Consider the following 25,173-nt stretch of genomic DNA (forward strand, 5'->3'; position numbering starts at 1 on the left):
TAATCAGGATTAGAAAGGTTACCTGGATGAGGCGGCAGCGCAAGGACACCGATGCATGTGGAAAGTAAAAATGCACATTCCTCGCCACTGATGTTGTCTTTTGCGTTAACAAATTTACGCTATTTTGCGCTGCCACTTTTCAGTGGATAAATAAACAGAATATTCTATTGTTTCCCTTCCTCCCCCCTCGTCTCTCTCTCTCTCTCTCTCTCTCCCAAGCCTTGCTAAATAGGAAGCAAAGAGAATCCATTTTAATCAGATTAATAACTTGGTTGATCACATATAACCTAATTTTCATTCAGTGCTGTCCTTGTCCGCTGAGTCATATACGGAATGACCTTTGTGTCGCCACTGCGAACATAAAGCACAGTAAGTGCCATTGTGCTGTCAAAAAAAGCTGAAGATGTTTTACATCACTGGAAAAATTTCATCTTTCATTTTTTCTACAAATGCAATGCCCCTTCCACAAAAGGCCACCTTCCAATTGAGGGCCATTAGGTCGGGACTCGAGTTTCCTAGGGCTTGGGAGATGGGAACAACTTTCCTACTGCATTCACAGTAATATGAATCGTCCTTTTAAAACAGATATGGTTACATATTAGTTTTGAAAGGTACAGTAACTGCCTCAGCTTTAGCTGTCTGCAACAGTAGGCCTTTTGTGTCCGTCAGAACTCAATAAGTGGCCTGTGATCCCATTTTAGCTCTCTCTCGCACACTATAACACACTGTCTGCGTGGAGAATATTGCGATTCGAGTGCGTTTGAGGCTGAATGATGGCTGATGACAGTTACGAGGCAAAGTCTGAAATCAAGCTCACCTTTTGCCTGCTTCGGTTTGTTCTCGAGTGGTGTTTCTGTTACTTTCAGAAGTTATTTTCTATTCCTTCATCAAGATAAATCTCAGCCTTGATTTACTGGTATGATTAGCAGTTTCAAAGGAAATCTGCTGAGATTTAATTATACACAGAAAGAAAAAAAAAAGCAGAGCGAGGGATCGAGAGAGTCACGGACACATACACACACACATGCATAGGCTTTCAGTCACACAGCTCCACGCACACAAACAGGAAATATGAATGAAATATTTATGAAGTGGGCTAACGATTGCATGCACCCATATGTTTCAGCCTAACAGCAGTTTACAGGCAGTTCTAATGTGATGAGTTTCCACTGAAGCAAAGAACACTGATTTACAAATTATATAGAACACAAAGAGGAAAGACAATGATAATAATTATTCATATTAATACATTTTATTAAACATTTTGCTCCAGCAGTTTTGAAAACAATTCTTGCATTTATCCGTGATAACTGCCATTATTCTTTCTTTTGATTAGTGAACGAAATTCCCTGCATTTATGTAACAAGTTCTTTGTTTCTTTGCACTTCCTTTTGAAAAACTTGTTTTGTTGTTTAATTATCAGTTCTGGAGTCGCACACCACTAGAGGATGAATTCTCGGCATGATTCATTGGGCAGCAATTCTTGTAAAATCAGGCCTAGCGTGCCTGTTTCCAGAAAATGTAAGAACTTTATGGGTTATAGGTTTTATGAAAGCCAGCATGCAAAAAAATACAAATAAATTGGAGGGGGGATTAATCTGAGGATTAGCACCATACTTTAAGATAAATCTTTTTTAATATGAAACCTCATCCCCAGTTATTCCAGCCAATCATTCTATTTGCACAGTTTAGATTACATATTGTGTCTTTTTTCTGCACTCAGTTTAAGAACACAGCTTTTTGGGGTTTTTTTTGACAATCTCCGCTCCACAAACACATTCTTCATGCTGTAAAACTCAGAACAATGGATGAGCACATAGCTGTGCACATTAATGCTTCTGTAAATGGAAAGACAGAGAGAGAGAGAGAGAAAGAAAACAGATAAGATGAACTTGGCTGCCCCCTCTCATCCATGTCATCCGTCTATCTATGTATCCTTCCCCGTGGAAAAAACAAGGGATGAAAAAAAAACAATAAAAAACTAACCAAATCGCTCCTCCTCATCGTTAAATCCTGACTGATCAGAATGCGCCAGACCCTAACCGACAAACCTCATAGTCTGTCTCCAGTCCTTAATTGACTGCACAAGGATTGGTCACACTTTTTAAGTAGCGTTTCGTAATGGATTTCCATGTTGGTTGCGCTTTTAACTGGCGCTTCAAATGGAAGGCAAAATGTCTCTTTATTATCAAAAACAACGGTTCTTTCTCTCCCCTCGTTCTCCCTTTTTTTCGGTAAAGATGATATCAGCCACTTCCCTGTTTGTATTTTTTTTTTTTTTTTTTTGCAAGGTCAACCCAGGCTGACAGTTGACAAACGATCTCAAGATGGCCACATCATCTGGCCTGTAATTTTTTGGGATGAGAAAACGATAAGATGAATGCATGTATCATGTTTTTTTTTTCCCCTCTCTTTCCCTCACTCGATTTTACGCTTAAATCTCTTATCGGCTTACGAAAAGGACTGTTAAGCAGGTGAAACAGCGTTTCGTTCATGCTTGAAAGTTGTCGCCGCTCTCGCACAGGCCCGAGACAGGTTCAGATCTCTCCGATCTGGACTTATCCTGTTTCTGCATCTTGGCACGGCGCAGGGATTCAGTATTATAGACAAGCTGGTCATCAGATGGGAGTTGGGTTTATTTCTGTGTCTCTTTCCTCCCCCCCCCTCCGTTCTCCCTCCCCTCTCGCTGGAGTCTCATCCAAGTTATGTCTCATTTTTTTCTACTGGACAGCTCCAACAGAATGCCCGAGAACTCGATGTCCTTGAGAACAGAACAACTTTTCAGTCTAATACTTTGATTGATTTTTTTTTTTTCCTGTTGTTGATGTTGTTCTCCTGCTTTTCTGTGACCGTCGTCTTAGTTTTTCTCTTCCCAAGATCATTATTCGTATTTATGCCGAAATCGGTAAGGTGGGGGGAGAGGCTTCAACTTCAACAATGACGGCCACTTTGACAAAACACAGAGTATGTTTTTAATTACCTGGAATTTTAATGTTGTTGTCATCTCACAGAAAATACTGCTCTTGTTCTGATGTTCCTATTATGTTCTCATTTGAATGCCTGCTCTCCGCAGGAAGTCCAACCCCCCTCCCCACCCTGCATCAGTTCCAGCAGCCCTCCAGTGTTCACCATTTCTAGTTTTTCATTATGCCTAATTGCATTAAGAGACATATCATAGTGGAGCGAGAGAGAGGTAGAGATGAGGTGTCATCGCTTTCTAAAACACAATTAGGTAACACCTCATCAGGGGCTCTGCCTGCCTGCGTTTGACAGGTGCGTGAACGTTAGCGGTGGCGGCGTTGGTGGTGCACGGGCCACTGTGCATGCTTGACAACTGCTCGTCAAACGGATGACAGGTACTTTCCTGAGAGCCCGATCGGCGGCACAATCGATACTCAACGAGGTGTGGCAAGTGAACTCGGCGTTTGAGTGCGTTTTAGAAGGGGGTCCTTAACGCTAATGAAGGCGTTTCATGTTCGTCTTCTCTCCCTGTTTACTTCAAATTTTTCATCTGACAAAATGAAACGGCTGCTCGTTAATTTGAGAAACAACATTCAGCAACTTTTATCAAAACCGGGAGAACAGGGAGATGCTGGGAAGCAGTGCTGCAGAAGTTTGAGTGGGGTTTTGTTTTTTTCCCACCTTGTTCTTTTCGTGGACGGAAAATAATGCACTGCTGAAGCACAGATTGTCATTGTGAATGTGTTTCTGTTTCATCTAAAACATGTTGAAGATGATGATGACCAGAATGATGATGATGATGATTAATGAGAGTGATGGCAATGATTACACACATACAGGAAGAGTGTTTAGCGTGTCAGCCATCTGCCTGATTAAAAACTCATCTTTATCGTAGTATCCTCTCACACGGCCTGGACAGAAACAGATGAAGCAGATAGAAAGAAAAAAATAGATGTGCAACATGATCATGTTTCAATTGACACCTTAAGAAGAATTATGTACCGGGTTCATTATAAAGGTATCCAGCCTGATGCGGCATATTTGCTCTGTGTTTTGCTCTGAATGCACTATTGGATATTGCACCTTAGAGCTGACACTCGGAAACAAAGCCTGGAGAAGAAAAGTAATGATCACATATAAATATCAATATGAAAGTAAGAGTCAGTGCTAAAGAAGACGTATAGCTATTGATGTTTGAATAACGGTAGTGTCAGGCGATGAAGAAGAGAGAGGTGGAAAATAAGGAGAGAAAATATAATGCATTTGTTTTTCAGAAGGACAAAAAAAAGAGACAGAAACTGTTAATCGAAAACACTCCAGAGGCAGAAGAATCAAGCTGAGGCCGAGATAAAAACATAACCGCTCTCTATGCCTTGTGAACAAAACCATAAATAAATATATAATCAGTTAGTATTATGCAGGTTTGCTCTGAGAGGCATTATCTGTCTGGCGTTGCCTTCTCAAGTAAAAGAACATTTGACAGTGCAAGTCCCTGATGAAAAAAAGAGAGAGAAAGTTATGACTTCAAAAGTGTTTACTCACCATGTTTTTTAATTTGTCTGGGCATATGCAGTTTATTTGCATTTCAAATACGCATATTTGAAGCAGGTGGTTTAAATGCCAAGATGCGAATTGATGACAATCACCTCTACCATAAGCGTCAAGGGAGCTGTACTCTCGGTTGACATTAAAACTAAACGAACAGCAGCTAAACAAACACATGGAAATAGAACTCTGTTACCAGCCGCCCCGTGCGAGTGACACATCCCCCCCCCAGGTTCGCATCCTCTCCACCCGCACTTATATTTTAATATTCATGTACATTTAAATATCAGCAGCGTATATAGCGGCGTTCTTGAGCGGTATCAGACCGAGGAGAGAGAGAGAGAGCGTAAATACCTCACATTTCGGTGCACATAAATCTATTCATCCGTGAACGGCGTCAAATGCCCCCTCCTCCCCCCTTCCTGGCCATCGGTTCCATCGCTTCCATATTCATTTTGTAATTTACAGCAAATCCAATAGCTGTCAATCACAAATTAAAAACTCCAAATTTACAACGGGGAGGAAACAGCTGCTTCTACATTTACAGCAAGACCACTCTAAAATATTAAAGACATGTCACCCAGCTCTGTGCAGCCCTACATCTGCGGCCATCTGTTTTCTATTAAAACATTACACCAAAAAACGCTGATATTTCCATGCTTTTAGATCAGCACAGGAAAGCGAGACTGACAGTGTAAAACCTCCTGACGTGCTTAGCTTTTATCAACAGCCCTTTCAAAAGCGTCAGAATAAAAGGCTTTGAGTGGCACCCGATGTATTTGCACAAGTCGCAGACGGAGCGGAGGTCACATTTTAAGGGCCTAGTTGACAGCGAACAATGCCGGGATATCTTAAACAAGCCGATCTGCTGCTTTTCTTGTCGTTTTCTCACTCGCTCGGCCCTTCCTCCTGTGAAGCAAAGAGCGGGTGTTGAAAAGAAATACGTTAAACCGAGTGATTCGATGACATTTGATGCATCGCCGGTGCGGCGAGAGAGCGAGAAGGAGAGCTTTTGAAAAGCGACGCTGAAATATTCTGTTACGGCGGAGCGGAGAAGAATTACGGTCAGTGTCAAAGGTAAACAATTACAACATTCTGAGTCACTTTTTGGAGTCGGGGCAAAAGAAGATCATTGCTCCCTCTCTAATAGGTAATTTCCTTTGTCTTCAGAGCCGTATTTCACATCTTGCCTTCCACGGGGTGGTCCCCTCAAAAAAAAAAAAAAAAGAACCAAAGAAAGAAAAGAAAAGAACAAACGTGTGCTTGGCGCATGCATCAGAATTTCAGATGAGACGTTTTGTTCGCCATCTCGAACTGCCAACACAGAACAGTTTGTTGGTGGTATGTGGAAAGAAAGCCTGTTTGGCAGACAAAAAAGGGAAACTTTTCCATAAACTTCAGACTACATGTAGAATGTTATTGTCTGAAGGAAACAATATGAAAGGACACTTAATTTCAGATCAAATTCACAATGATATCTGCCGTTCAAGTTGTTAGAATATCCTTGTTCTCCCCACGACAGAGATTCGGTGATTAACAAGCTCGCTGTTTTTTCTCTCACCCACCATTTAAAGGAAAAAACCCAGAGCTCCCGCTGCTCCGAGCGACATCTCTCCCCTCGCCGCCGTCTCTTCCTTCCTCTCCTCCTCTTGTCGTCTATGGCAGGAGTCACAGGTGTGTGACAATAATTACACATACACTCAGAAAAATAATGTCATTTCTCTCCATTTAATAAGTTAGCAGTAAAATGCAGAGGGGGAGCGCACAGGGAGAGCAGGCTTAAATCTTATCTGAAACCCGGGCCCCTAACTCAATCATATGGCTCTTAAGAACAGGACACGGGCAGCTGGGGCTCACTAATATGCATGCAATATGTGTGTAAAACGATACGCTTTAATTTTGAGCCCACTTTAAGAAGCAACAAAATCTGTTTATACGTGAGACATTTAAAAAGAGGGAGGAAAAAAATAAAGCTATTTAACTCCCTCGTTCCCGCCAAGCTGTGACATCTGTTTAGTCTTTTCTTCATCCCTCTGCTCCGAACGCTCAATCCCAGGAAGACAGAGTTTTTAAAAACCCACTTTTCCTGCCTGCTGTTTATGCTAAAACTCAGCGCTTTGAATCTGCGGAAACACAAGTTAAGAAAAAGATGATTGCACACGTTTTTCTCTTTTCCTCTTATTAGATGAACTTTGCTGCTTTCGGATTTCAGTTTTCGCTCGCAGGCCATCAGAAAGACTTCCTGGCGGTACTGTAATTGTGAATTAAGGCCCATTCACACCAAGAGAATAGTGGGAGTATGAGAATAGTCCACTCTATAATGCCAATTGTTGAAATCATTTTTATGTTATTCCAGCTGACGAATGCAAATCATTGACACCCAATCAGAATCCACCTGATTTTAAAGAGCTCAAGCAAGTGGCAGATTACATATTTGCAGAGAGTGTTTATAATAAACAGAACATTATCGTTCATTGGTCTGGATGCTAATATTGTTATAATTATCTTTATAGTTATCGTTCTTGGTGTGGAACACATGTTGTTTCCTCAACATGTGTTCGATATAATATTTTCATTCATATTTCAATCCGAACAATTTAACACGTTTCATTTTTAGCAAATAAACGGCAGTTTCCTGCCTTTATTTGAAGCGAAACTGTCTTGCGAATGCGAGTCAAGGGGCTGGTTATTGGTTGGATGAGGCTGTTGGTGTGTATGCGTGTATATGTGTCGCCACTGGGCTCTCCCAGAAAGCAGGAAGTGTGAGGGAGAAGAGGGGCCTTTGGGGGGGAGGAATACGGGGAGGAGGAGGTGGAGGAGGAGAAGAGAGAGGAAGGGGGTTAAACTTCAAAAAGCCTCTGACACATGCTGCCGCTGGCCCTGACCACTCCACAGATGCTTTTGTTCATTGCCTCTCTCTCAGTTCCCCCTCACTCTCATTCATTCCCTGTGTCTTTGGTGATACGCGCCGAGTACAGATATCAAAGTCGCACTGTCTGTTAAGACTTCAAACTCGGGGCCCCGTCCGTCAACCCCAATCATATCTATGCCCCGCTCGCAGACTGGAGTGGAATATTTGATCTGTCCTCTTCAGGAGGATCAACAATCAGACATGGGGGGGTGGGGGGTTGTTAGGACTTGGACGTTTGGGAAGGGGGGTGAAAACAGTCCACTTCACTGCACTTCAGTCGCACTACAAAGAGTCGAGCCACGGACGCTAAAGGGATAAAGAGAGCTTTGCTCTTCAGGATCTCGCGCCGTTGCATTTTACCAGCGTTTGACATCTGCTGTGAGACCGGCACGGAGTAGATAGAGGAACTTACTGTACGGAGACATTTACTGAGTTCTTTTTGTGGTCATTGTGGTTTGCTTGTACTTTAAGAAGCCCACAGCGCAGATTATTATGGCATCTGATGGCATTATCTCGGGCCTGTCCATCTGTCCATCCAGTTATGACTATTTATAATCCCAGACATGTGTCACATAGTACACTTAGTTCTTAAATCCCTCGTCTGTGAGATCAGACTGCATAATTACCTATTCTATTAGAGTGTAAGACTTTGGACCCTGCATGCACACACTGACCTGTGCAGGAACAGCTGGGGCATGCACTTAAAAAAAAAAAAAAGCTAGTTCACTCAAAAAATGAAGTTTGTGTCATCATTTATGTCATTCCCACACTGTATGAGTGTCTTTATTCTGTGGAACACTAAATAAGATATTTTGAAGAATGTTTCAGCTGTTTTTTTTTTTTCCAGATGGGGTCTAGACCCTGACTTTCATTGTATGGACAAAAACCACTGAGAAAAACCACTTTAATAATTTAAATTATACAGCAGACATAATTTTCATTTTTGAGTGACCTTTCTTTTTCCTGTTGAGTACTTCATTGAAAGAAGCCCATTGTGTTTCAATGAGATACACAATATAATTAATTCATGTAAAATTTGAATCATTTAATGCAAAGAGAAACTTTAAACCTCACAGATTATATGATGAAATCCTTCAGCATGTGCTGTGATCCTTTCGAGCGATGCCAGTCTGTGATTGGCTCTCAGTCCATCAGCAGAGATGTTCCTGCTTCCTGCACGTGCGGAGGGGTTCAGTTCCTGTCCTTCCGTGCAGTGCGCCAGAGGGCAGAGAGAGTGTTCTAGGAATCAGCCCATCCACACTAACTCTTTTTTCCATTCCTAATCACTCCATTTAAAGCCAGAGGTGAGAGGGCCATCTGACTCACACATATGCACCTGCTCTAATCAGCCCTATATCCCTTAAGTGTGCCTGTCTTTACCCACCTGTGTTTGTGAGTGTGTGTCTTTAGACTGATGAGTCTGTTTGTGGAATGGCCACTTGCTATAAGTAATTGGTGTCGTTCCCTGTGGGTCTGATAATTCTCAAACCCTCTATCTCCACACTGGCTTCAGATTCTATGGATGAATGATATGTGAAAGCATGTGTCAATCTCAATGTGTGGCACTTTCTATAAATATTGAGGTCTTTAGTGTCCCTTGGAAGAAAAATAAAAAAAAGCTGCAAACTCCATTTTCTTTTGTCCTTTGAGAACTATTATTATATTATTATGTTAGATAAACTATTAAACTTTAACTACTATATTGATTATTATCCTAACCTAAAATTAAAAGTAAACTATCTAGATTTAAAAACTTCAAGTGTTTTTGCCCAGTTTATTTCTGCCTTGTGAGGTTTCTCTACTTTATAAAATAATTAAAATCATAAAAAAAGATATAATTATATTCAAACTGTTGTGGTAGATTTTTTGATATATATTTAATTATTAAATAACTTTAATTACCAACCGTCCCACATTATGTTTGGTTTTGTCCTCTTACCCAGGTCATTGTTAGAAAAAAATATCAAACTAATATTTTATTTGATTTATTGACAGTTATAAGTTTTATCAATAACTGCAAACCTATATTTTGTTTTATTTTTAGTTTAATATTCAACTCTATGAAATATAGTTTTGTTGTTGATTTACATTTTAATGTCATTTAATTGTAATGTTTATTTAATAGTTTGCTAGAAAACTGTAAAACACAAATTAGGAATTTCAATTTAATAGGTTTAATTAGATTTTAATTTAGAAATAGTTTCTTTCTTTCTAAATGTAAACCTCAAAATAAATAAATAAAAGCTAATATAAGACATGGTTTGAGGCTTAGTCCTTAGGCTTAACATTTTTCTAAAAGGGATTAACTTTTTTTTTCCTCATCGTAACACATCTACTTTAAATGCCCATTTATTGAATATAAAATATAGTACTGATCCTGTGTAAAGTGCTTATCTTTATCTATCTGTCTGTCTTTATTTTTTTATTTAATTTAATTAATTATTGCTTCCACAAAGCATTAAAAAGTAATGTCTTAACCAGTCAAACTTTTAACCCAGTCTACAGGACAGATTCTACATTATGTACAATATGTGCTGAAAACACACTCCCTAATGACCATCTATTTATGTATTTCACTATACAGACTGTGATCATGCACACTGGACACCTAATTAACAGAGGGATGCAAACCCCATCACAGAAGGGGAGAAAGAGAGAGAGAGATGTACAGATATAAGAGAGAATGAGAGGAAACGTGTGCAGGTCATAACATGGACTTTTCTTTCAGCCTCTTACTTTTGGCCTGCAATAGTATAGAGTGCAAAAAAGGAAAGAAGCGGGACCAGTTATCTTCCGATTTCTCCCCAAGCCCTGTGACGCGGCTAAGTGAGCCTCAACTGACCAGAAATGATTTGCCTCTGTCTGTTAAACACGTAATGGAGTCATTTAACTAGTCAAATTAGAAGCTGCAGAGATGCCGCATGCTTCATTACTGGGTTCCAATGGGCACCATTTTACATTTACGTCAGAAATGATTTCAGGGCAAATTAATGTTTTTATTGTCTTACACAAATACACCCCCCAAGTCATAAAAGAGCAGCTCCCCCTACAGGTTACTCAATATAACTGACTGAAACTAAAGTGAGGGATGTGCAGAGGACAGTGTGGACAACAAGATAACCTCTCAGGTACATGCAATATTGTTTTCATTTGTTGTTTTATCCTAATCTTTCACGTGGATGTAATGTTTATCACTTTAAAAATGATATACACCCGACAGAATTAATTGATCACCACAAAGAGTAACGTAATGGAAACCCAGTGTGCAGAGACGTAGTTTGATGTGGGGGACAGAGCTCTGGACCTTGTTAGAGGATTTGGACATTTGTGATTACAGACGAGACCCAGGCCTACTCTGCCCTGCCCTACAGTGTTGTTTGATGCGTGTGGAGTCCTGTTCAATATTTGTCTTCCTGTGTATGGAGGCAGGGTGGTGGGTGTTACCACAGAGTCATTTGTCCAGTACTGACACACTGTTTAAAATGGCTTTTGCGAGATTTTTTCCCCCCTTTTGATTATTTTTGACGTGTTATTTTGGTATGGTTTTGCTATGGACTTTATATAATGAATACAAACATACCCAGACTGTTTATCTTCATCAAGAACAAAGCAGTTTTGTATATCAGAACTAGTTTCATTTTTCATAGCGTGTGCAGCTTGAGTAATAGTTTTCCTTCATCCATGTCACAATACTGAAAGAGCCGTAATGGAATTGTAATAAAACAGCTCTTTTTCTTCTGTCCGACTTACTTGATTGCCATCTCGCTCCTTTCTGTCCGTCCATCTTCAGCCATCAGAGCAATTAGATATTGACACACTCTTTGTGGAAAAACAGAGGCTGGGAGAGAGAGAAAGAAAAAAGAAAGCAAGACAGAGAGTGCCCCTCCTCACAGCCCCTGTTGTGCTTGACACTCTGTCGATATGGTTTACCCAAACACTGCGTTTGATCCGCTCTCTAGGCTGGCAGACTTTGAGGTAAAGAGCTGCTGTTTGCTCTGTGATACACAGCTATACGCAAGTGTCATTTCTGCGGTGCTCGTGTGTGTGTGTGCATGGAGACCCACAAACAGCCACGTCGTTCCCAGTGCTGCCTGGCTGTGATAACCCCACCGTGAACCTTTCTTTCCATCTCTCCACTTTATAAGCTTTAACATTCACTCCTTATGCTCTTGCGTTTGCTCTTAAGATCTCTGCTACAAAGCTAACATGAGAGGATGATGTCCAGCATCTGATCATAGACCTTATGTCAGCTACCACTGCTTTTATTGACCGAAATAAATGAATAGCGTAGCATAGAGTGAGCTCAAGATTGTTGATTTCACTGAAAAGGGTGACATGATTAAATATCCATTGTGACATAAATGATGGATATTATTTTGTTTATTTAGTTATTTAGTTCTTAAATTTGTTTGCATTTTACAATAGTGTGAGAATTAATTCAATACTAATGTAATCTATATAGTGCATGTAGCACTTATGTTCTTGTTTAGGCACTTTCATGACTAATGCACAAAATCTACCCTAAAAAAAAGTGTTGTTGTTTGTTTATTGATTTATTTTGCTAATTTGCTTAGCCTTCATTTTTCTCTAACCTTCATTTCTAAATATTATATGAGGTGTTTGATTTTTAAAAAAATAATTTTATATGAAGTATTGCTATTATGGTTATTATTTTATTTTATTTTATTTATTTGTTTTAAAACCATGTTACAAAAATTTGGACTAGTATAAACAGGTAAACAGGTTTTTTTTCAATTAACATGAAATAAACATCAACATTTTATAGAAATACAAAATTAAAACCAAATGTTTATTTGTGGTTAATGAAGAACTTACATTTTCCCCCAAAATTACATAAAAATATTTTTTGTGATTATCTTTGTTTTTTGTTTTTTAACAAACTTCAATGACTGAACTTGACAAATGCATTCATAATGAACGTTATATTATTACAAATGAATAAATAATAATAATAATAATGTAGCAAAAATAATGTATGTATGCATTAATGGATGGAAGAACAAACAAAAAAATAAATATGGGATTTGAAAATATTATTTACCAATTTTTATTATTTACCATTTTATCACATAAAAATAGTACAAATTAGTAGTGCAAATGTTACTTCTTGCATTTCACAATTTTAAGGAATTTTGTGTTTTTTTTTTTGTAATAGTAAAAATGCACTCAGTGTGTTTTTATTAATTAAAATGAGCTAATATTTAAGGTACTTTTTTACAGTGACTTTCATGACACTGATACTGTATGCTTGAATAGCATATTAAAATTATGAGGCTCTTATAATATTAAATGGTAAAGGGAAGGTTTAGCCAAGATCACAATTTAAATGGGAGAATGCAGGCATTTTTATATATTTAAATTAGCTTTTCTCATTGAATTTGTGTCTATAGTATGAAAGGGGAAACTAAAGTGCACCATATTCATGAAAAGATTCTTTAGCATTTCCCTCTTGTTCCTCTCTATTTTCCACTATTAAAACAAGACAAATAGAAGTCAAAGAATCCTCCATCTCTCTGTCTGCCTTTGTGTCATTATTTTCCCCCTTTCTATTTTTCTTCTTTTTTTTTAATGCTGTCTGCTATTTATTTATTGATCATCAGACTGGCTGGTTATCTTTGCGTGTTGGGCAGTTATAGATGAATGCACAAAGCATTTCAATCTGAACAAGAGATCATTGTGCATTGTGGGTCCTCCCACGTTCTTTGGTCTTGTATTGTAGAAGGGGAGGGGGGTCGAAATCAGAACAAACGCTGCCATTTCCTGTCATCCCCGAGCTCTGGCCATTGAGTGGCTGCGAAAACAAACGTGGGAGTGTTACTGATAACATAAAAATATTATCTGGCTCCTGTTGTCGACTGATATAGTACCTTTAAGAAAAGCTATTAGAGCAGAGACCTCTGCGGGTCCTGACTGTGACTATAGATCAGGTGATGATGTACAGTAAAGAGTGAGTTTATACCATGGGTCGACACATAACTGGGGCAAGGCTTTGATTTCGGACTCGATAAAGACACAAACAAACACTTGTCTCCGAGTTCTCAAGACTTCTCAGGTTCCTTGCTCAGTTTATCAGCGTGTTACCTGAAGCCCAGGTTAAGTATCATAATCTGGTAGTGACCTGTTTATAACACTGCTTTTATGTCTTTACCATGTAATGGAGTATAAATATGAACATACTGTGGAGTGTCACACTATCCCATGATATTTAATATATTGATAGAGTAGATGCAAAATCAAGGGAGAATAAAGAAAAACAGAACAATAAAAACAAAGTACTAACAGATCATGAGTCTTTTAAAAGGAACCATACAATGCAGACACACAAATTGTGGTACAGAATTGTAAGACTGTCGTCTTGGTGCATTTGAGGAAGCGCCGTCCATTATCTGAGCTTGTGGTGCTCTGTTAACCTGAAGTCTCTGACAGATTGTGTGGTGGAGAGCCATGTCAGCAGGAAGGGTTACAGCCTGGACACACCAACACATCCAGAAGGTTCTCCACAGGACTCTGACGGACCGCAAATGCTGGAATAGCTTTCCAGGGTTCCAGTGGACCTCAGAGATCAAACGAAGCAGCGGGAGTGTGAGGGAACGAGAGAGAGAGAGAGAAAGAGCGGGTTGTTTGGGAGGGGGGAAGAAGACGGGATAGTGAAAGACTGCAAGACTGGGAGAGAGATACAGGGGTAATGACATTTCTCTGACAGGGGTGCAGAGTGATACTCGTGAGTTTTTTCTCTCATCCATTTGCTGCTGCTGGGTGGATCCGGGGCCAAACCCAACGGTTCCCACAATCCAGCTTTCTGAAAAGATTCATAATTACTCTTAAGAAGGTAATAGTGTCAAATGAATGCCTGCAGGAACAAAGGATCTTATTATGCTTGCTTGTCAGTGTGTATGTGTGTGTATTTGTGGGTGCGTGTTAACGTTCATGTGTATGTCGGCCATCTATTGCTATTTTGTCTGCAAGAACAGCTTGCAGTAGATGATGGGAAAGGGAAAGGAAATGCAGTGTAGTTTTACCCGGCCATCAAAGACCTCTTGTGTTTATTTGGGGTCTGTGTGTCGGTCTTACAATTGTTTTAAAAAAAAAAATCCCCATTGTAGTCCTGCAGAGTTCACAATGACTACGCTAGATTCTCTTTCTCACACACACACACGTCTGAGAGTCGAGAGAAGTCTTCTTATTGGAAAATCTTTCAATAAATCAATGTGACTTTAAACACATTTCCCCCGTGACACCCCTGACCTGATAAGAACTCCACTAATCTCTTTTGAGGCTGTCAGAGTGCTTTGAACAAAATCTAGTTCGCATCTATCAGCAAGGTTATTTGTCAATGACTTATAATCCTAGGTAAATTTCACTGGTTTTATATTAGAGGCGGCTAAGGGTTCTCATGTCTGAAGTTTCTCAGGCTTGGGAAAAAGGAGGAGACCAAAGTAGAACAAAAAGAATGTTATGGATCTGCCTGCCAAAAACAATGAGAGCCGAGAAAAGTGAGGAAAAGCAGATAATTGTTGTGATTGTACTGAAATGTTAAACAGAAAGGACCTTTATTCGCTCGCCGTTTTGGCTTATTTTACTTGATACAGTTGTATTGTTATTATTATTTACGTATTTGCCATTACTGTTTTCACGTGCCTGCATTTATGTGCACTCAAAAATGATGTGACTCTGGAGAAAATGCGCGGCGTATCGTTCAAGCGAAGGCAGGGAGCAATCTGCAGTGAGTCGAGCCCTACTGGGTAATTTATGAAGTCTCAATTAGACAAGCACACAAAGTAATGATTCTCAAAAGCGCTTTGTCCAGCACATGGCGTATTAGATGCTGTCCATGCTTATTAGACCTGCCTCCCGAACTTCATAAACAGCATTCTCAGATGAATTATTAATAACACATTTGAGAGACTTGCTGTTCCTTGACTGGCCATAGAAGCAGCTATTTAGGTTGAAATAGACTAAAAAGCATTTCTAATTGATAAAATTGCCATATCTAAAGAGAAGAGGTCTTTAAGAGTGTGAAGTGGATTTCGAGAAACGAAAGTACTGTTTTTTTTTCCCCCTCTGCTATTGTCTGCATAAATAGTCATATTCTTGTTTCCCTGGATAAATGCTTTCATATCTGCCAACTCATGTTTGGTCTTTACAGAGAACGTTAGATCTTCTGTTGTTTACAGGTTGTGTCAAAAACTAAAAAGCCTTGCCTTAAGTGCTTACACTGCACATAAATAGTTTGACATTTCATATTCAACAGCGCTTTACTTGTGCTAGTAAATAAATAAAAGGTAAACAAAGGCTTCGTTTCTGGTGCACATATAACCCTGGATCTCTATACTCTAGTGTTCTGTGTTTAATGATCTCAGGTGTATTTTCGCATTGAATTCCCATGATTATATATCTATTAGATGGAATAATACCAGGCTTTTATGCCATTCTGATGTAATTTGTGTTTGTTTCTTCTAATGGCATCATTAGGTTGGCATGATTAGGCACTTGTGTGTGATGGAAACACATTACTGTTTATTAAAGACATGAGTGGTCTGTTGAAACCAATACACTGACACTTCTAACTGTTAGCCTTTGTGAGGTGTGTATTAATTTCTTTAACATAATCTGGCACTTTATTCAAGTATATACTCTCAGAGTCCAAGACATGGCCACACTAACAATCAACAGATGTTAGAAAAATGTGACCCTGGACCACAAAACCAGTCTTAAGTGTAAATTTTTCCAAATTGAGATTTATACATCATCTGAAAGCTGAATAAATAAAATGAAATAATAAAATCTTTCCATTGATATGGTTTGTTAGGATAGGACAATATTTGGCCGAGATACATCTATTTGAAAATCTGGAATCTGAGGGTGCAAAAAAATCTAAATATTCAGAAAATCACCTTTAAAGTTGTCCAAATGAAGTTCTTAGCAATGCATATTACTAATCAGAAATTAAGTTTTGATATATTTATGGTAAGAAATTTACAAAATATCTTCATGGAACATGATCTGTACTTAATATCCTAATGATTTTGGCATAAAAGAAAAACCATACATTTTATGTAGAAGATTTATGTAGTACTGGGTAAAAGTATGTGAACACCCTCTTCAAATGAACATATTTGGTTGTTTCAGCTACACTCATTACTAGCAGGTGCACAAAATCCAAGATACAGCCATGCAATCTCCTCTGACAAACAGACTCCCTTTGGGGAAAAGTCTGGTGTGAAAGAACTTGATTTGCCTGCACAAAGCATAAATCCCATTGAACACCATTGGGATGAATTGGAACGGCGACTGCAAGCAATTGTACCTGGCGTCACTATATCTGAATGGGATCAAATCCCTGTTTCCATGTTCCAGAGTATAGTGGAAAGCTTTTATACTTGAAATATAAAAATTATATAGAAATTATACTTGAGCACAAAAAAGCAATCAGTATGATTTCCGAAGGATCATGTGACACTGAAGCCTTGAGCATAAGAGACTGCTTTCAAAAACATGAAAAAATCGTTACTGACCCTAAACTTTAAATGGTAGTGTGTGTATACGTATGCATGTATTGTTTGGGCCTCTCCGTACTGTAGGACATGTAATGTATGTCTGGGGGGAAAAAAAGAAAAAAGTATTGCTTTTTGAAGGGCATTGTGATTGCCAAATAGGAGGAACATGATGATTTAATTAAAAACACCTTGACTTGAAAGCAAACACAAACACTTAAAAACTAAAAAAGGACTGTAGTTAATTAAAGCAATCCCTCGGCTCACAAATTTTTACACGCTCCTCTCACACGCACGTACACACACAGGTGGGCTTTTCCAACACCAACCACCTCTCTTTAACGGGGGAAATGGCTTTCACCAATTCCACAATCCCTCAATCAAACTCCCATATTTTACAATCACCTGAGAGTAGGAGCCCTCATCTGTGTGACAGCGAAGCTGCAAATCTTGCAGTCCTAAATCTCTCTCTGTTTAGCTCGCACTCTTGCTTTGCTCTTCTCAAACCGAGCACTCACCTCTTGGCCTCGCTGAAGAAACATCTGCGTGCTGTGTGGGGCAGAGGGGCTGTTTTGGCCGCCGCTCATGCACATATGCAGAAAAATAGAAATGTAAATAAGAGCAGATTCATAAATACTGCTGTCTTAATTGAGACCCAGTAAGAGTAAGTAGCAGATGTTAGAGCGGGAACTGTTGAATCATCAGAGACCGGTGGGGAAGCAGGCAAAATCATATTTAAAAAAAAACACTCAGCCAGGTGCTGGTGATTTTCCCGCACTGCAATCCATGAAATGTGCTGCGCATGCATGGATGTGTGTGTCACGTATGGATTAGGAGCCGTTTCCTTCCTCTAAAAACAAACAAAAAAGGCCTGCAAATGTGGAGAAAAATAGAAGTGACTCCGGAGGTGCCTGGAGTCAAAAGAGCGACGTGTGTGCGAGAATAAAGAGCTGTTAAGACAGAACTATCAGTGCTTAAGCTGCGACACACTCACTCTCTCATCTCCATCCAAACTCCAAAATGAACACAGGGAGACGCAAACCTAGTTTCTATCACATGTCAGAAGCAGCAAAAGCCTGTCAGCCTACATTCCCACTTAAAACATCCAAATCTCTCTCTCTTTTCTTCTCTTACGAGAGACCGTTGCTTGATCTGAGGAGAGTATGTAGTAGCTGCTCGCTTGTGTGGGACCGCTCTCATGATTTCCTTCCCCCCTGGAAAACGTGGTGTGTGGATGTCAGGTTCCCTCTGATAGTTGCTGTGTTGGGACTGCTGGGAAACCAGATAGAAGGTGGCACTGACAGGTCCCGCCGAGCAGGATAAAAGGACTTGTTCTGTTTCTACATTCTGTCTCTCGCTCATTCTCTCCCTTTCTCTTTTCATTCTCTCTATTTCACAACATATAAAGTGACTGACAGCGTGGCACTAAAGGGACCTCGTCTGGAGCTGTCTGACTGACTCAGACGCAGCGTTCGGCGGTGCGTTCCCTCGACTGAGCGGTGCAACGTCGTACAAAATTAGTAAGCGAGAGCGGTGCGGTGCGCGATGCTTGCGCGAATAATAGCACTGCTAGCTCCAGGGACCCCCGACTCTTCTAGATTAGGACTCACAATTAATACAACACATACGCGAGACAGAGAGAGAGAGAGGCCTGCTGAACACGATCCTATAGGAACATCTCAGACACTGAATGTTTATGAATGAGGCTGCGTCTGTTGGTCTCCTTTGTGATGAGCTTAAGTTTTTTTTTTTTCTCATTTTCTTACAGCACATTAAATGCTGTTTGTTTCCTGCTACTCATTGTTTTTGTATACGCCATGTAGGAAGCGGTTGCGACAAAAGCAAAACTTTGCATTCATGTGTATGTCTGGGTCATACAAAATTCAGAACTGAAGAACTGGCTGCCTTTGAATTCATGACTGTGGTTTTTAATTGAAATTGCCACACTCCACAGTAAATTGAATTTACTGAATTGTAATAAAAAAAATATAAGCACGAATAATGTATTCTGAGAAATTAAGTATTCTTCCACCCTAGTCGACAGTTATTTATATATATATATATATATATATATATATATATATATATATATATATAAAAATTTACGTTTATAAAATATTTAATAAACTATTGCATTATATTATATAGTTTATATAATCTTTAATAAATTCAATAAATATAATTAATAATTAATTATTAATAAATATAATCTATCTATCTATCTATCTATCTATCTATCTGAAACACTTCAAAACATTTTTAAGATTTATCTTGAACTTTGCTTTTCTAATTAAAAATTACAATGATATGAATTTATTTGAATTTGATTTCATTTAAATTCCTTACTTTCAGAATCAAACTGCATTTGCATTCTGCAGCCAAGTTTGCTACCTCAATCCAAATTCAGGGAAATTTCAGTTAAAATTTCTCTGTTTCTAAATATTTTACATTTTCCCTTGGAAATCTACATTTTCCTAATTGAAATGACACAAAAACTTCATGCTGCGAGTGTGTGTGTGTGTGTGTGTTTGGCCTATTTAAGCAAGCCCTGCAAAATAAAAAGCATGATTCATTCTCCAATCGTCCTGATGAACAAAAAATGACCTCATGTCTTCCTGTTGTCAAACAAAAGATTCTTTTTTAAAAACGCACGAGAGGGGGGTCGGACATGAAGCAAAGAATTTAAAACAACGTAACCCAAATCTCATCAGAGGGAAATGTGAGGTGCACACATTTAAGAGAAACAGACAATGGCAACTTTTACCAGCAGCCCTGCCTCGACCTTGTTAGTGGGGCACTCTGGTAATCTGTGCTTAATGATTTTTCTCTTTTCCCCCTCGCCCTCCCTTCACCTCTCCCTCATTCTTCCTCCTTTCTCTCTTTTACATTATACCACAGCTTGAGCTTGAACCGCAGAGTGTCACAGTCATTTAAGACGCAGCCCTAATGTTTTTTTCCTCCTCACATTCCGACGCCATTATGTTACATTGTTGCAGAATAAAGAGCCGTATTATGTTCCAGCAGTAAAGGGCACAAGTGGACTGAGTTTTTATCTGCTGAACGAATCAATCAGGATTATGTCAGTTGAAAAGAATCACAGACAGCAGTCGCCAGCGGACCAGGCCCGAGTGTGTGCGCGTTTCGGAGACCTACGTAAATATACGTACGAGAAGAACGTATTTGTTACTGAAAACTAGCGGCTGTTGAGTGAAGCGTAATTTCTGCTACAAGAGCGCTGTTTTATTTTACAATGTTCTCTCACAGTCGGAGGATTGTGAGGACGCTAATTATCATTTCAGCAGAAATGATTAGGAGATCAAATGGAGATCGAATGCCATTTCCTTCCATTAATGCGGGGGGTTTAGTGCGGCTGTCATGCCGTGGCCATCGCCGGGCCTGTGGGAAAAAGACTGAGGGAAGAATGGGGAGAGGCTTAGACTGGGGCGGGGCTTGGCCGACGGGAATATTCATAACAACAGTGCACAAAAACAGAGAGATGACCTCTGGAGAGAATACGGAGTCCGGAAGAAACATTCAAATCTGCTTGGATGCTGGTTAAAGCACTCGTATGTGTTCCTAAAACGTGTCTTTTCATTTACTTAGCCGTGTTTGTCCGCACTCAATATGCCGGGGCGGAGGTCATGGCCTGGCGGTCACCCCCTCACAACCTGTTAGTGAATGAGCACACAAGTGAGCAGGCATGAAAAGACCACAGTGTAGTCGGACAAATTGCTCCTCTGAATGCCCTTTAGTAGCTTTGAACGAGCAAAGAGATTTGTATTGCGGTAGTGGTAAAATTTAGATATTGTTTAAATATTCTCTCTTCGCTTTGCTTGAAATGGATGATGGAAAATTTCAAAGTGCTGCATAGCCATTTGTATTGTATTTATGTATTGTAAAAAAAGGTAATAGATCAAGCACATTCCATTATCCCCTTATAAGATCATTAGCAAATATAATTAGATATGAAAAGAAAGTAATTTGGGTTAGAGAGGGAGAAAAGCGCTATCAGGCACAGAAGACAGATTGCAACATCAGTGTTTGGCTTTAAATTGCTCAGTGGAGGTAGTATCAGTGTGAGAATCTCTGCCCCAGAAATAGACTGAGTCAGAGAGCAAGACACATCCACATCCCAGCCCTCCGTTTTCCCCGGAATTGAGAGCTACTGCCTCGTTTCCTCTTCTTGAGTCTGGTTTGCCTGTGGATGTTTCTCTCATTCTGGTTAATACGTGCAAGATAAACAGTTTTGGTGTCGTTCTCTATCATCTGAAGCAGGTTTACTTGCTGCCTAGTCACCCGGCAGAGTACCAAACACGCAGTTTGTTTTACCTTCACAGCCGTCCTTTCCTCGCGGTGCATTTTAACATGAAAAAAGCATGTTTTTCAAGTGTGCCACATGCATGAGGTCGCCTGCTTCTTTGTGCTCCTCTGTATACTTATCTAAAGGCAATCTGAACCCACACAAGCACCGAACACACAATTCTGCTGTTTCCTCCAGAAAAATTGGGTTTCTTTTTCGCTTTGAGGGGCGAGGAGGGGGTGGTGTGCGAGGATTCTTCTAGTCTTTGTGAATCACTACAAATGGTATTCATAAACATCCTGTATTCATTAAAACCTTCTAAAAATATGATTTGGGTGCACTTCCTTGCGTTCGGCCCGCATATATGTGTGTTTGCGTGTGTGTGTGTATTCGCACGCTGACTCTTATTTACATATTTATAAATACTGGGCTGTACAATGAGGTCTACCTTTGCCAAAAACAACTCTTTTCCAGCAGCACCGGATGCCTGGGAGAGAACAAAGCCACCCTCCGTGGCAGAATGTGCAGTGTGTGTTGTGTTTGTGTTCAGCAGGAGATGGTGGCGAACCACATCACTTACATCTAGACTTCATTCATATCGAAAAACAGAGACTTTCAGACTACCAAAAACAGCTCAACTCAAGTTTTCTTTTAAACAGAGGATATTGCAAATGGCCTAAGCACTTAGTAGCTACATAATGTGGTAAACGTATCAGTCAAGAGGCCATGTGCAAAATAAATGTCCCCTACTCCTTTCCATAATGCATGTTCTGCCTTATCTGATTGCTTAAACATGTATTCAATAGTTCAGAAATTCATATCCTCACATTTTCCTCCAATTAAATGACCCCTGTTCTCAGGAAACCTAAAACGAGCGGGCCTTTGAAACACAAATATACACTAAGTAGATTTCATGGTAAAAATAGAATACCTGAGGGAGGTCGGGGTATAAAGCAGCCCAGTGTTTTAGATGGGAGCGCTCTATGCCTTAACTCTGTGGTCCGGGAATAATAAGAAGCAGTTAGGAAATGTCAGGACTTTGACTCTAGACAGCCCTTCTTTTCCCCAAGTGTACTGGCCCTTGTTAACGGAGCTTGCTTCCAGCCTTGTGCTGTGCTATTGTTCTGTCTGCCTTTTCATTTAGCCGTTCTGTTAAGCATGACACATGTATTAACATAAGATGGATCCTGGAGCTATGTGTCCTCTTACCATATGTCTTGTATTACTTTCCAGGGCCCTCTCTTGTCTTACAGTGAGAGTGTAATATCAGGCTTGAGCAGTAGAGGGCGACACATTTTCTTGCTTCTTATTCAGTGGTGGACGGCATGCCATTTTCATGACCGTTTTAAACTGAGTAACTTCTAAGGTCATGAAGTAATAATATTGATCATGCAAAAATAATTGAACCTGAAAGCAAGGAAAACGAATACTTGGACAATCAAAGGCTCATGGTTCAACCTGTGAGAAAACAGACCGATAACAACATAATTTGACAGGCCAGAGTATGATAAAGATTTCTAGGGTGTTGAAATAATTAAGCAATCACTCCACATGCGGACAGGGAGACTTCAAAATTGATCAGAACAGGAGGAGAAAAAAAAGTTGCGAGGATCATAAAGTTGGTGTGCTAGTCTCCAGATCGCAGTGGCAGTTGTTTGGGGAAAAGAAATGGCGTCCTTAAATAATAACATTCCAGGTGGCTTAGTTAATGAACAGTGAAAATCAAATATGGGGCGGAATCTGTAACTCATTACCAGAACTTTCTTTAAGAGGAAGTCACGAAGAGCACTGGCCCCTGGGAGACCAGGCGTTTTTAAAACTCGAGAATGTAATTTATTATCATTATGGTTATGATTATCTTAATTTCCTCACGGACACACACAAAAAAAATGCCATCAGACAGCTGTAGAGCTGTGACCGCAGTATAGTCTTTAAAAACACTGCCAATCACTTCAGATTTGATAAATAACAACCACTTTATCTGTGGATTAACATGAAATATCAGCAGGTTAAAGGAAAATGACATTGAGTAACAAGATCTTATTTTCAACATGAATTTGGGTGGATTGCTAATTCGGGGGCTTGTACTGCCATCTCCTGGACAAACTGTGCATTGCATCCTTCAGTCTAAGCAGTTGAGAGAACCCATTGTTTTGATTTGCTTATCCTGGCAAGTCTGCTATTAATTTTAAAGATGCACTTAATTTTTTTAAGTACAAATAAATAAATTGTACATTTTAAAAATGTTAAAAGATAAGTTTTAATGGTGTAGACATGAGATGAAGACTCCAGACACAAGTAGCCTAGTAAAAACTGTTTTATTTTATAGGGAGCAGTCAAATTCTACTCTTCGGGTAACCTGTTTTATTGGGCCCTTTTTTGTTTGAGAAATAAATAAATTATGGGTAGGTATTTCTGTAAATGCATCAGTAGCTGAAAATGTTTTAGCCACATTTGCTATCAGTATAAATTCAAGATGACCGTAAACAAACAAACAAATAAATAATTAGATTTTCTTATATTTATAAATATTTATCTTGCAATTTCTCAAATAGTACTCTGAAAAAAATTATTAATTGAATTTACTTTCTTTTTTTTTTTAAGTAAGTGGTTGCAATCAATTTATTTTAGCTACATTTAAATAAACAAATTTAGTTGACTAAATTTCAACTTTTTTTTTTTTTTTGATGTAGCTAAAATGAATTGTGTGCAACCACTTACCTTAAAAAAATGATAATTGATGATAATTTTTTTTTCAGTTTGTCAGTTGTGAGGAAAAAAAAGCGTGATAAAATATACATAATTTTTTTTTATTTTATTTGTGCAATAATAATTTGTATCTGAGAACGCAAAAGTGGTTAATTATTTTTCTTAATCTCTATCAGCAATTTCAGAAGCGTCTGACATCCGAGTGGAAAGTGTGTCTGTTAAAGAAGTGCACGCCTCAGATGTGCGCATAATGCAAAGCGAGTGGGCGTCAGCGTTATTGCTCTTTGGCAAATCTAAATGACGATGTTTTATTCCATTATTAGGGGAGAACTGACTCCTCGTTTCATTTCCATAACATTTCTTGTGAGAGCACACTCAAATAAATGCATGTTTTAATTTCATTTTGTCATTTTCATAGAGGCACTTTAAAAAAGAACACGACTCGGAAATGCACTCTGTAGATTTTATTGCCAAATAATTTTCTTAGGGCTTGTAGAGGGAATTAAACAACATTTATATTATTTAGTTCAAATGGCGATAGCACATAAATAGGAAAAAAAGCAGTAAGCATTTTCACCGGATTCAAACTTCAGCAGTTGCACAAGTGCAATGTTCAGAGAGTTATTGTCTTTATATTAGAAGACTTTATATATTTATATCTTTATATTAGAGCTGGAAGAAGTCTAAAAGTATTCAAATTACCCTCCTCCCATATCTAACGTTTTATCTAATAATTCACAAAATGTGTTTTCTTTAGTGCCATTAGAGGTGAACGGTACATATGACACACAAACACAAAGGCATTACATTGGTCGTTCATTTCTTTACAAATGCACCTTATATCAGATCATTTTGTTTGTATGAAATCATAATTATGTGATCAAAAGCAAAATGTGTTTTTAATAATTATTGTTGTTAAAAACCCTTTTGTTGTTCAAGGGCATCAAAGTATGTACATTTTGCTAACACTTAAGTGGACCTTAAATCACTGGGACTCTATAAAACCCGTTTTAATCATTACCGATGGTCATAGTCATCATCACAGGCTAATTGCCATGAGAGTTCTTTGAATTTCATGTCCTTGAAGTGTTACCAAAATCCCAGATGCCAATTTAAAATGAATCACAACAAACATAATAATATGATTTGATTCGACTCTCTTCCTTTTTTCTGTTAATAATGGTCTGTCAAAGTTGTATGCATTTGTGTGAAAGAGAGAGAGAGAGAGAGAG

General features: G+C 39.0%; 1 protein-coding gene across 4 annotated transcripts in view; it reads left to right on the forward strand.

Annotated features, from left to right (window-relative positions):
* The window catches only part of LOC306868977 (zinc finger protein 536-like), a 184,718-nt gene that overhangs the window by 144,640 nt on the left and 14,905 nt on the right, over positions 1–25,173 (forward strand). The window lies entirely within an intron of this gene.

The sequence above is a fragment of the Barbus barbus genome (assembly GCF_936440315.1).
Source record: "Barbus barbus genome assembly, chromosome: 1".
Taxonomy (NCBI): domain Eukaryota; kingdom Metazoa; phylum Chordata; class Actinopteri; order Cypriniformes; family Cyprinidae; genus Barbus; species Barbus barbus.